This window comes from Aplysia californica, unplaced genomic scaffold (assembly GCF_000002075.1).
Source record: "Aplysia californica isolate F4 #8 unplaced genomic scaffold, AplCal3.0 scaffold00317, whole genome shotgun sequence".
NCBI lineage: Eukaryota > Metazoa > Mollusca > Gastropoda > Aplysiida > Aplysiidae > Aplysia > Aplysia californica.
The window spans coordinates 314,121-327,044 of NW_004797587.1; the positions used below are offsets into that span (position 1 = coordinate 314,121).

General features: G+C 39.9%; 1 protein-coding gene across 2 annotated transcripts in view; it reads right to left on the reverse strand.

Moving 5' to 3' along the window:
• LOC101845012 (endoplasmic reticulum-Golgi intermediate compartment protein 1) overlaps positions 1-11,144 on the reverse strand; it is a 24,753-nt gene extending 13,609 nt beyond the window's left edge. The window contains exon 1 of one of the 2 annotated variants that reach the window (XM_013084784.2): positions 10,974-11,144. The gene's annotated coding sequence lies outside the window, so the exon portion shown is untranslated. The remainder of the gene's footprint in view (positions 1-10,973) is intronic. The other variant, XM_035970756.1, reaches the window with a different exon arrangement.
• Between the last annotated feature and the right edge of the window lie 1,780 nt (positions 11,145-12,924).

Sequence of the window (12,924 nt, forward strand, 5' to 3'; positions counted from 1 at the left end):
GTACAAATTAACATTTATCTTATACTTATAGTGTAACACGGATAGCTCAAATTCCTCGGGACCTGCCTCGGTAGTTCGAGGGATCCGTAGTTCGAGGGATATCTTGCAAAAATAAAGAACGAAAAAACATGGGACCACAGGCACAGTTCAACGGATGCCTGATTTCAAGTCTTCTGTGTTCCACCAATCAGTGTTATATTGTAGGCTATATATATACATATATTTATGTGTGTGTATGTTTGCCATTGTTACCCAAATTGGCCTGTGGGGATCAATAAAGTGTAATTTATTTACAGTATACTCCTCTTATATCGGCATCCCATTTATCGACATTTTGGCATATCGATATATTTTCCAATTACGAAATTTTTCCTTCAATATCTTCACAAAACAATAGCTCTTATATCAACTTTTTTTTCGGCCCACTCTGCTTTATCGACATGCTTCATGGGTATCTGGCGAAGTCCACAAATATAAATGGGGGGGGAAAAGCCACGCTAACGGTCAACGCATTAGTTCTTCATTAAGTCTACATATCCGCCAAGTAGCCTATATCGACACACCAGGCTTTAGTACGTCATGTAGGGCCTACACAGTGTAGTCTCCAACACAGTACAGTGCCTCACAGACGCGAGCGTCTCGTGCGTTGGGCATCACCTCCCTACGCCCACTTCCGATCACTCACTCTCTTTCCCTATCCCTTACTCAGTTTACTGCTGACCTCCCCTTGTCTTTCTCCCTTTGACCGTATATTTTCATTTATTGACATTTTCAAAAATCAATATCACATCCACTTCCCAAAGCATGTCGACATATATGATTATACTCAACTGTATTTATTGCTATTTAAATTGCTGTTGAACTGAGGATAAATGAATTTCCTGTCAGTAGCAGGTTACATACTGCTACTTGGAAGACAAATCCTTATTTATATTTCTACTTTCCAACATCTTATTCAGATTTGGAGAACTCGGTGTGATTCAAATTGCCCCATTTCAGGCTAACCACTGGTGGGGGGGGGGGTTCAGTTTATTTATATATCCTATATATCATATTGATATCTTGCACTCACAATCCCTCAGGCATATGTCCCACTGAGATGAGATGAATGTCCCACTGAGATGAGTTTGTTTTGAAAACTTTTGAATTTCACAGAACAATCAATGGTTGAATATTGATAGACAGGAAATGTGATTATCAATCTCTCCTTACCTGGATTCTCTTATAAAATGTTAGAAAGTGGAAAGTGAAATTATACCCACAGATCTACACTTTATTGTACATTGCTGCCCACTAGCCCTTGGCTGCACTGTTGACATACCTCATACTTTTGGATAATTCGCCGACCAGCGCACTGTACTGTAAACGTCCCATAAGGCAGATAAAACCCATGTCATGTTTTGATGATATTTCAGCTTCTATTAAGTTTTGAATAAAGAAAGTGACATCCCTTGAAAGATTATTATTTTAACCATGAGGTCATACTAGTATATGTGAGGCATCGTGGTGAAATCAGGCGCTTGTCAAAATAATGAAAGTCAAGAAATTGGCATTTTTCTGTAGGTTTGGGAATTTTTATCAAATTTTTGTTTTTTGGCTCAACATTTTTCACGCCTATTAAACAACACATTTCTGTGTGGATTTTTACTGAACAACATTGTTTAAAGGCGGAAAAAAATATAAATTTTCAGTTTCCACTGACTATCAAGATAAAGTAATAACTCAACTTTGGCAGCCATTTTCTCGCTAATTTTACCTCTGAAACCAGGTGACCCCCACCACCTTCAATTGCCAATATCTTGACTTGTATTCAAATATTTTTTTTCCTCAAAAGCAAAGCAAATGGACAGGCTTTTTTAAGACAATAACAATTTATAACTCCATATGTCCCAAGATTGATGAGCGCTTGATTCCACCATGCCATGACACATATGTTCACATCATTGGGCGGGAAACACAGGTTTCTACCAAAAACAAAGCGAGATGTTTTTGTTTATCTTACACACATCTTGTCAGAGCTGAAGCATCAACTCAGAAGGCTCAGTCTCAGCTCTTTATACTCATTTACTCAATAACATGATCTTTATGGCTTGTACTACCAGAGTCTCGTCTGTGGAAAAAAACATCTTTTTATGCATAAATTTCAATGCAAGACAGAACAAACGCAGACACTTGTTCAGTCCCAGTACTTTCAAGTTGTTTACATCGTTATGGCTTGTTCTAGGACTTCCGTAGTGAGCCACCACTCCAACAAACACAATATAAAGAAGGGACGTAGACCTTAAACCCTAACCCAAACCCTAGCCTGTTAACCATAAACCTTACCCCTCTTTCTATTTCATAGTGGTCACTCATTAGTGAATTTCTCCCTCATTCTTTGCAGGTCTTGTCGATGGATGAATTCATCGCATCATTTCTCTTTCTATTGAATAAGTTTTACCGTTCTGTCTCTTAATATGAATAAACGAACAACCGTCTTGCTCACAGTAGGATTTTCCTTAGCATGTGGGGGATGCATTATATTATATGTGTCACGACGTGATGGAACCAGGCGCTCATAAACTATTGGGCAGGTGGTGTTATAATTGGTTTTCTCTGACAGCTAATTTATTTGCCTCGCTTCCAGAGAAATAAATATCCTTTTATCGTCAATAGAGCTCAAGATATTTGTGATTTAATGAAGTGAGGTCGCCTGGTTTCAGTGGTGCATAAAGCGAGAAAATGGCTGCCAAAGTATGGTAACTTCAATAGCTAAAGAGTTTTTGAAAACTGAAAAATGACATGATATTTTGTGCTTTTAATGAACAGGAAATGTGTTTTTATATGGACCTAAAAGAGAGAGGTTAAAAGCCAAAATATAAGAATTCCAACAAAATTTTCAAGCTGGCTGAAAAATGCCTGTTTCTCCGATTCGTTATTTAGACGAGAGCCCGATTTCACTACGATGCCTCATAATAAATAATACTTCTCTGTAATGAGCACAGAGTAGAATAGAGGGCTAGGGGTAAGGGAAGGGGCAGGGTTAGGGTCATGTCTCTTCTTTGTGTTTGTGTTGGGGTGGTCGCTCGTTATGGAAGTCCTGGGGGCTCTCTTGGCCTAGAGGAAAGGAGTTTGCCTCTCATTTAAAGGTCCTGGGTTCGAATCCGGGTAGCGATGGAAAACATTTCTTCTCTAAAATAGTCTCTTTTCACCTCCTTTCCTGCTCTCTAGCAATGTTTTGTCCTCTACTTTCGTCTCCACTTTCTGCCCCCACTCCCTCACGAACCTCCTTTCAAGCCCCCTCCTCTGGGCTCCTGACTTTTTCTGCAGCCTTCAGACACTGCATACTCCTTGGCTCCTTCTTACTACTGTCTATCAGCCACCTCCCTGATCTTCTGGTAGGAAAGATTTACACCTAGCCTTCTTGGACAAGGGGGAAAAATCTTGGATGTCCCGTGTGCAAGTTGCGCACATTAAAAGTCCCTTTTGGTGGTCTAAAATCGATAAAGGTAGGCTTCGCCCGCCACCTGGGCAAAATAAAAAATTTCCTACCACCTGAAATGTTAATGCGTGTTCCGCGTGCTTATATGACCTTATGCAGTTGCGAGCGCCGTAAAACATTTACCAAAAAACCCCGAAACAACCACATAAAAAAAACCGCAGTCAATGTTAAAATGTTAACTATGGCATGGTTAGCAGTCAAGATGAGCTTAAAACTGAACAAAACTTTCCCTTGACTCCGGAATTCCACATAAATTACATTTTTAATATAGAGAAAGTGAATGTAGACAAATGGTACTTTTATTTTCATCTTTTTTTTTCTTTGTAGTTTAGCTTGGGTTTTTAATTTTTGTTATTTTGTTATTTTTGGGGAAGGGTGGGGTAGTTTCTTGGAGCTTTTTTCAGTTTTATTGAATTTTTTTAAAAGCTGAAAAGTGAAAGTCGCTGCACTGCGAATGGGAGATGTGTCACTGTTAGCCAGTGTGCAGTAATAAGCAGTACAATTTTTCCTTTTATTATTTAAATACTTTTGTAGCATTTTCAAATTATGACGCTTATCAATAGGAAGTACTGCCTAGGGCCTAGGCCCCTAGATCTATATCTTTTCTCGCTGATTTGGTTTGAAATTGGTTAGTACCAATTCAATAATGTTATAACACAGTGTGTCGGATAGATAAAATCTAGAAATTGGAGTGAGGGCCAGGGTCTCGTTCGGGGTATTGGAAAGGCCTATCTATCTGGCTAGACTAGGCCTATTTATTATGGTAGTGTTAATTGCGACATGGATGCACGGCGTCACTTTTCACCCGATTTTAGTTAGCGTGACTCAGCAGCCCGCCGGAGCTCCCCTTTATTTGTCTCTTGGTGTGTGTGTGCGTGTGTGTGTAGGGCCTATGTGTGGTGTGTAAGGGCCACAATAAGCGTGTGCGTTTATTGTGTGTCTGTGTGTGAGAGTGTGTGTGTGCGTGCGTGTGTGTAAGCCTATGTAGCCTATAATGAGTATTTGTGTGTGTGTGTGCGTGTGTGAGTGTTCTTCTTTCTTTTCTTCTTTCAAAATTTTTTGTTTTGTCACGTAAGGCCTACTCTGTTGCAATTAAAGCGACAATAATTGTCACAGAGTCACTCTGTCGCAATTAATGCCGCGTAAGTTGTCACAACGTCACTCTGTCGCAGGCCTAACACTAGATTCTACCATTTTTTTATAAGGCAAGGGCCGTAAAAAAAAAGGCTAAAACTAAAAGTTAACTTAAGGCATGATGCGGGGGAAGGCCATGGTCAAATGACGTCATTTTTGAGTCTCAGATCAAAATTGGGCTTTTAACGGATTCGAGTACTTTGAAATGTCTACTTTCCCAAAATGAAGGTCTTACATCTCTATCAATAGCAGAACATGTTCAAAAACACTCACAAAGATGACACCCCCTGTCCTCTAAGTGAAAAAAACCGCAATTTTTTGCCCTAAAAAAACGTCCTTTTTATGAAATGGGCATAAACCTCTCCACATGCTCAGAAATCAGTCATGTTATACATCATTTTGAAGATTGTGATCTCTAATTTCGCAAAATGGCGATTCAAAAGCAGTTCAGACTTGATCATTGATAAATAAGTTGCAAGTAATATGGCTGTTTTCATTATTATTTAGCTGAGAACGATATGTCGTCATGATATATGCAACTAGATTACTGCGCACGTGCATGTGTGCAGTTTAAATCATGTTTAACTAAGTTCAAATCCAAGTTAATCAACATTTTGTGAATGAGCTCCTCTTACAGTGCATGAGCACTTGAACTTGCCAGAACTGGTCAAATACCGAAGATGCCGGCCAAAGCCCACTCTCATGGCGTCGAAATGGGGATCGTCCCCCCGCATCATATGGCCCTCAACGAGAGCTCAGTAAGAGCTTCCGAATTTCCTCATAAATCAGGAAATCCAATTCCTGAAAAAGTCAGACTTTTGCCCGACTAGCCGATCATTGAGAATTTGTTGCACATTTTTTTTTAAAAACAGTCTTGACAAGAGATATATGAGTAAAGTGTTTAGTAAATTTTAAGCCCCCGTGCACTTGATTTCCCGGAATCGGAAGAGTTCAGGACTTTTTTTTGGAAGCCAGTTAGCACAACTGCTCGATACAGCCGATCTACGTTATCCTCTAGCCTTGACCAGGGCGACGGCGCAAAAAAAACAACTACTCAGACAGAAAACACCATCTTTTCATTTTACGGTGACAAACGTCTTGTGCGGGAAGCCATGTATTCCGATTCATTCTCGCCGCAGCCAGCCAACTCTTCAGTTTTCGCCCTCGAAGAAACCAAGTGGTTTTTCGAAACAGTATCCATCGCCGAAGGAAAGCCTTTTCAATATTGGCAGTATACGAAAGTCTGACCCAGCGATCGTAACCCAACAGTAAACCCATCCCCACAAGCCATTGTCTCCACTCACTGACCTGCCAAAAACCCTCCCACACGACACACCCTAGTTTGGGCGAGCCTTGAAGTTTCCCACAAGTATCTGAATAGGGTTGTACCGTGAATGCAGGAGAGTTACGGAAAACTTCCGTTCTAACTTATTCTAAATACGCATTTTAGTATTCGTTTGTTAATACAAAAAGCATAACAGCGGGTTGAACAGAGTTCTTGAATATCATGCACGAAAAATCTTGAACAGTGTGGAGATAAACATTGTACGAAAACGACCGAACAAGTTCTGTATCGTCGTTGTAAATTTGGAGGGATCAATGGTGGAAGAAAAGGACTAGAAGAAAACCCAACCAGCTGAGGACTTAGACCAACCTTCCCTGAGCCTGAGAGACAACAGGGTCGACATTAATGAGCAACCGAATGCTGAGAGTGAGACACCAGCGTGGATGGAAAGTAAGTGGAAGGATAATATGACATTGAATTCTCACGCTCCTCCTCTCTCTCTCTCTCTCTCCCTCCCTTTCTCAATCTCTTACTCTCTCTCTCTCTCTCTCTCACACACACACACACACACACACACACACACACACACACACACACACACACACACACACACACACACACAGCGTGGATGGAAAGTAAGTGGAAGGATAATATGACATTGAATTCTCACGCTCCTCCTCTCTCTCTCTCTCTCTCCCTCCCTTTCTCAATCTCTTACTCTCTCTCTCTCTCTCTCTCTCTCACACACACACACACACACACACACACACACACACACACACACACACACACACACACAAACACACACACACACACACACACACACACACACACACACACACACACACACACACACACACACACACAGCGGCGGTGGGTGGACTTAGATTTGGGTGGGGCTTGGGTTTCTTCCACTTCTTTACCACCAAATAACAAGCAATAAGATCAAAACAGTGGTGATTTTTCTATACTCGAGGCGAGCCACGGCATTTTGAGAACAATTCAAACGAGAAGAGTCATCTTTGTCCTCCATCTCTTTGTTCTACGTTAAATTCTTCTGGGTGGCGGGGACGAAGCCGTTTCACCTCCAAATTTCTCTAATTAGTTTTTATCTGATGAAACTGTTGCCCCAAAAATGGTTTAATGTAATTAATAACTAACTGTTAAATCTCAGCGGTACAAACACACAGCACTCCAAACTCCAAACACATACCGTCTATGAGGTGGATTGGGTCGTGTTGTTGCGGAAAATAGAACGCGCCTGACAAAGGCCCAATAGGCGCCAAGGTAACTGTGTCATTGGGGTAAAGTGTGTCATAAACTTTCACCCCATTGTCAGGGCTGGGAGAGCGTGAGCCCTCTGTGTAGTGTTATTTTTTTTCAAGTCTTCTATCTTTTTACAAGAGAGGTTTCATTATGAAGGGACCGTGGGAACGGGCTGGTAGATTGCTGAGCCCTAAAGACATTTGATTGGCTGTTAGGTTACTATAGTTGTAAGCCGTGACAACAATGATTGGATGAACGAGCAAGCCGCCATGTTGATCACTCTGTGTTCATTGCGGGAGATCAGAACAGTTTCAACTGCATATATTTCGTTAGTTTCATTTGCCTGGGGATAGACTTGGGGGGAGGGTTGGGGGGGGGGGGCTCAAGCCTGTGAGCCCATCACTACCCACCGCCACTGCACACACACACACACACACACACACTCTCTCTCTCTCTTAATTTTGCTCTCTCTTAATTTTGCTCTCTCTTTCTTACTCTCTGTCTGTCTGGCTGTCTGTCAGTCTGTCTCTCTCTCTCTCTGTGTGTGTGTGTGTGTGTGTGTGTGTGTGTGTGTGTGTGTGTGTGTGTGTGTGAGTGTGTGTGTGGGTGTGTGTGTGTGTGTGTGTGTATGGGTTCGCGCGCGAGCGTACGCATGCGTGTGTGGGTGTTATGTCTTTGGCCCAGAACCAGATATATTCATTCTTTCATTCAAGCTATTTGCAAGCGTATTTTTTTCATGTTGTGATGCATTTTTATACAGATAAAGAGAGTTGATAGCACGGTTATCTTTTTTTTATTTCTTGCAACTACGAGACGAGGACTGAAATAAAACGAAAGCTCTCAATATTATCGCCAGGTCTCCTTATCTGAGAAATTCATTACTGGTCAATGTTCCCCTTACTGTCTTATTTTGTTCTACACCAAAACTGTGCTTTTATGTTTATATTTATAGACAGACAGACAGTCAGTCATACAGACAGACAGACAGACAGACAGACAAGAGATTTTAGATCAATCCTTATCAGTCAATTCATTCTTTTGTTTCAGCCTCCTAACCGCCTCCTTCAATGACATTTGCTGATGCTGATGCTAGCGTCTAATCAACGAGATGAGAGTGCTGTTTCGGCACTACCCCAGTTTCAACAGTTATCGAGCTCAGAAAATGCTTTTTGAACACCTTTCCAAAATACTTTGATGCCCTAGCCTCAATTTCTCAGGATTACCACAGCCTACTCCAATGGCATCGACATTCTTGAGCACATCACACGACAGTTCGAACATTGATAGGCACTAGAGGTGTAGGTATAGGGAGGAACATATCGTGAGAGTGATAGTGAAGAGGAAATTTTAGATGAGGATGAACTTGCTCCTCACCCCATTGCCAAAAATAAAGTTTCACCAATGAAGAAAGATACAGAAGCAGATAATGACGGACATGCGCTTTTTTATTTTGCCTTTGAGAATCCACCATCAAATAAAGTACCAGCAAAATTTACAAGGAAGTGCAAAAGCTTAGGAGGCTGAAACAATATTCGCAAAACCAGCGCAACACTGAGGTTTAGTATACAGCAGGATGCGCTGCAACGGAGAAGCCAAATCTCATCTGATGCGCAAATTTTTATGGCATTTATGACTTTGAAATAGTAAAAGATGACTTTAAATCGCTTTAGCAAAAGTATGTTCTTGTTCTTGTAAGAGTTTTACGGCACTTGCAACACAATAAGGTCATATAAGTGCCGAAGATTAGAGATGTTACAAGAGAGTAACAAACATTAAAAAGAAGGAGGGGAGATAAGGATGATAGATTTTTTTTAAATAGGAAAGAAGGAGCAAACCACACCAGAGCACCCGCCAAACACCCACAAAAGTATGTTCAACGCCCTTCAGAGCTTCCAAAACACCAACAACGAATACCTGAACAGAAAACCCACGAAGATTGAAAAACAAAGCAGAAATTACAAATAGCTGGCAAAACCTGGACGTAACAATTACTTGTGTTCAATAGTTTTAATTTTGCTGTTGGTTTTTTTATCGAACTCAAAAACTCTTTTGCACATGTACCGTGTAAGATTTTGAACATAATTATCTGTCAGTGAGGAACAGAGGCCACGAAACTGTCACGATTTCGGGTGGTCTGGGGTGGATTGAACAGAGCCACCTTCGTGAGAATCACCGGATGCCTTGGTTTAGTGGACTACATCGCGCAAGTGCTGGAACGTCATGTCTTGCCCTTATTTTCGTCATGATGTCATTCAAATAGTCATCCCCATGCTAAACAAGGCAATTTTCTCACAGGACCAATGCCATTAGAGCATTATATAAATTAAAAAACCAAATCAAGTCAACATTCGAGTGGTTACCAGTAGACAGCCCCGATGTGAATCCTACAGGTATGTGAAGTCCCATGAAACAGTGGCTGGAGAAAAACGACTTTTCCCCCAGTTCAGACCCTTTGTTTGCAACTCTCTGTGTCATTTAAAATGAAATGACAGATACATATATATATATGTCCAAAATTTCATAGAATCGATGCCCAAAGGTTTGTGCACAACTCAAAGCCAATGGTTCCTCTAAGCAAATTAACAAAAACACAATTAGTGTTGAGTCCAAGTTTTGTGCGGTCTATTTGTGATCTCTTTGTTTTCCATTATATTTGAAACTATCGTGACGAAATATAGTAATAAAATATTGTTTATTGTGCAAAGACAAAATTCTCCATTCACTGGGCATGCAATACACATCGCCTTTCGATCAGTATTGATACTATTCAGTAAATGCGCAAAGGCAATTTTACGTTTCTTTGATTTCGCACAATTTTGCCAAGCCTGATTTTTTTAGGTCAATTTTGAGCGACCATTATCTCGGGCGTCTCTTAAAATAGATTAAATATATTAATGTGTCAGATGATGAAGAATTTATTTTAGCTTTAAAATGGTATGCTGCATAAGTGGGTAATGCAAGGCTTTCACACGATGAGTGGGTGATTACATTTTCAAATTTCTTTAGGACGCAACTTTCTGTAAGTTTTGTGCGTCAAAACTTTGAGGGCTTTTTTCTCAAAATGGGCTCTTTCAAGGGGGGTGGGAACGCAAAAAATCTATCATTAGAAAAGTTCTTAAGATATCTTAATAATTTTTGGTATATAGATCTAGATCTAGATCTACCTGATAGATGAAACATTATTCTATCTAGATCTAGATTTAGTGTAATAAGTAGTGAAGTCAAAAAAACATCTTGAATAAATGATTTTATTATAAATTTAATCCGTTGTTCTGTTATGATCTGAGATTTTCCTGTAAAAGGTATTTCCCTAGTTTGGACCTCGATTCTGAAAAAGTTTGTCCTCTTACATCAAAAATACCAAGTCCATCCACTAAAACAGCCACATAAGGCTGCAAAACCACTTAGACTTATTGTAATATTTTAGAATCATTTATAACCTTAGGATACTAGATCTAGATATTTTAGAAATGTGTACATTTTCTCTCTGTATAGATCTAGAACTATATGTATTGCAATATGGCAGCCGTTACCATAGCAACACAAAAGAATTTTCAATTTTTTTCTTCAAGGCCCAATTCTCCACTCTGCTTATATTGATGCTATCACATTTGTAAGCTTAGAAGTTTCTTCTTCTTAACGAAATCATGCCTTAAAGCCTTACGCCTTACTTAACGTTAAAGAGCTCGACACAGCCGGTAACAACAAATTTTTTAAATCATGTTTGCAAAATACACAGAATATAATCTAGATCTAGATCTACATTCTAGACTAGCAATGTTAAGTGCATACTCAGGGAATACATACTGATTGACTGAAACTGCCTGCACAAGTCCACAAAATCACGAAGAACAAATTATAAAACTCACACACAGCAGTCGCTTTCCCCTTTTATCTGTGACACGCAAGTGGAAGGCTGTGGTTGGACGATGGAGAGACGAATTCAGCAGTTCAGGCAGTTTTTCCTGTTTGTACTAGGCTACCACGAAGCACAAAGCAAAGATAAAACACCAACTTGGAAGAGCGCATGCCTGACTGTTATACGCCACTAATCGCTTTTGTTATAAATAATTGTTGTATTCTCTCGTGAATAGAGAGTTGGGGTTTATATCTATGGTATTCTCAAGGCAGTTATACAGTAATGGAGGCTGCTGTGGGCATCAACGCACACCTGACAGAATCCCTCTCTCGAAGCGCTGCCCGACTCTAGCACTGAAATCTTGAAAAGAAGGTTTTACTCTAAGGCCTTTGAGGTTAGGAAAACCAGAAGACTTATTTTTTGTTTTAAAGCCCATTTGTCTAATTACTATTACTGATGTCAAAATATAGATGTCCTTGCGGCTTCTTATTTTTTAAAAATCCAGCACCTTTTTATTCATGCTTAACAACTACGGTGAATAACTTCGGTTAAAGAAAGATAAAGGAAGGGGGAACGTGGGTGCAAAAGTTTGAGTCTCCTTTAATTTGTATTGTACACGGTTTAATCTGTCATAGTAGTCTCCACCTGAGATTCCATCGTTTATGATCCCGGTTCACTTACCATTCCGTTGTTTAAAGAAAAAAAAAGAAACATCCCCCCAAAAACAACAAATTTTATTACAGAAAACTCACACCAAAGAACCCACTCTGAGTCTGAAGTTCCCGCATTTTAGACTATGTTTTGCTGAGCAAAAAACAATAAAAAATTCATGGATCACCCACTCTCGTACATATATATGTGAGGCAGCGAGGTGGAATCAGGCTCTCGTCAATTTTTAGGCATGTAGAGTTATTGATATCATCTTAAAGCTTGTTCACTTGTCTTTTTTTGGGATTAAAAAAATATCCATTTATCTTTAATACAAGTCGAGATATTTGCGAATGAAGGAGGTGGGGGTCACCTGTTTTCAGAGATACAATTAATGAGAAAATGTCCCCAAAGATTAGCTATTTCCTTAGCTTAAGAGTCCGTGATAACTGAAAAGTAACATTTTTTGCGCCTTTTATCAATGTTTTTCAGAAAAATCCACACAGAAATGTGTTCTTTAATGGGCATGAAAGGTGTTGAGCCAAAAAACAAAAATTTGATTAAAATTCAAAAACCTGAGGAAAAATGCAGGTTTCTTCACTTTAATTATTTTGACGAGAGCCTGATTCCACCACGCTGCCCCACATAATAAATGATCACATCTCCCCTCTGAATTTATCTGTGAGTGATTTATCGCCCCAGATGCAGGGGCCTTAGAAAGGATTACACCCAGGTCTGAACTCTTTGACACCTTTGATGTCTCCAAACATCGAACTACAGCAAGGCATGAGTCGGTAGGCAGGGTCAACAAGGCCGCATCAGGTGGGATCACATCGAACTGTGATTTTATCGGTATTTTTGTTTCCCTGACCTTCTAACAGGTTATATCAGAATTTGCTAAAAATATTTTGCGCGTCTACTCTGAGACTCCCCAATCGCCTTTGTGTAATGTTGAACCAGCCTTTCATTCTTTGAATTTTATTTGTTGCATTTACAAAACAACGATGAGTTAAATTACTACCTGAATATGAGCGGTGATTTCGGTCAGAGATGAAAGAAAGCAATAAATACTTCGATCACAGGTAAAAGGGAGTAGCTATATGAGTGAGATAACGCTTTGTGCATCAATACAGTTTGTAAGCTTTAATTCCATTTTAAAAGACAAAGGATACTGAAATTATTATAATTACCCTTTCAATAGTTAATACCATTGGGGGGGGGGGGTAGGGGTGAGGGGTGAACTAAAAAAGG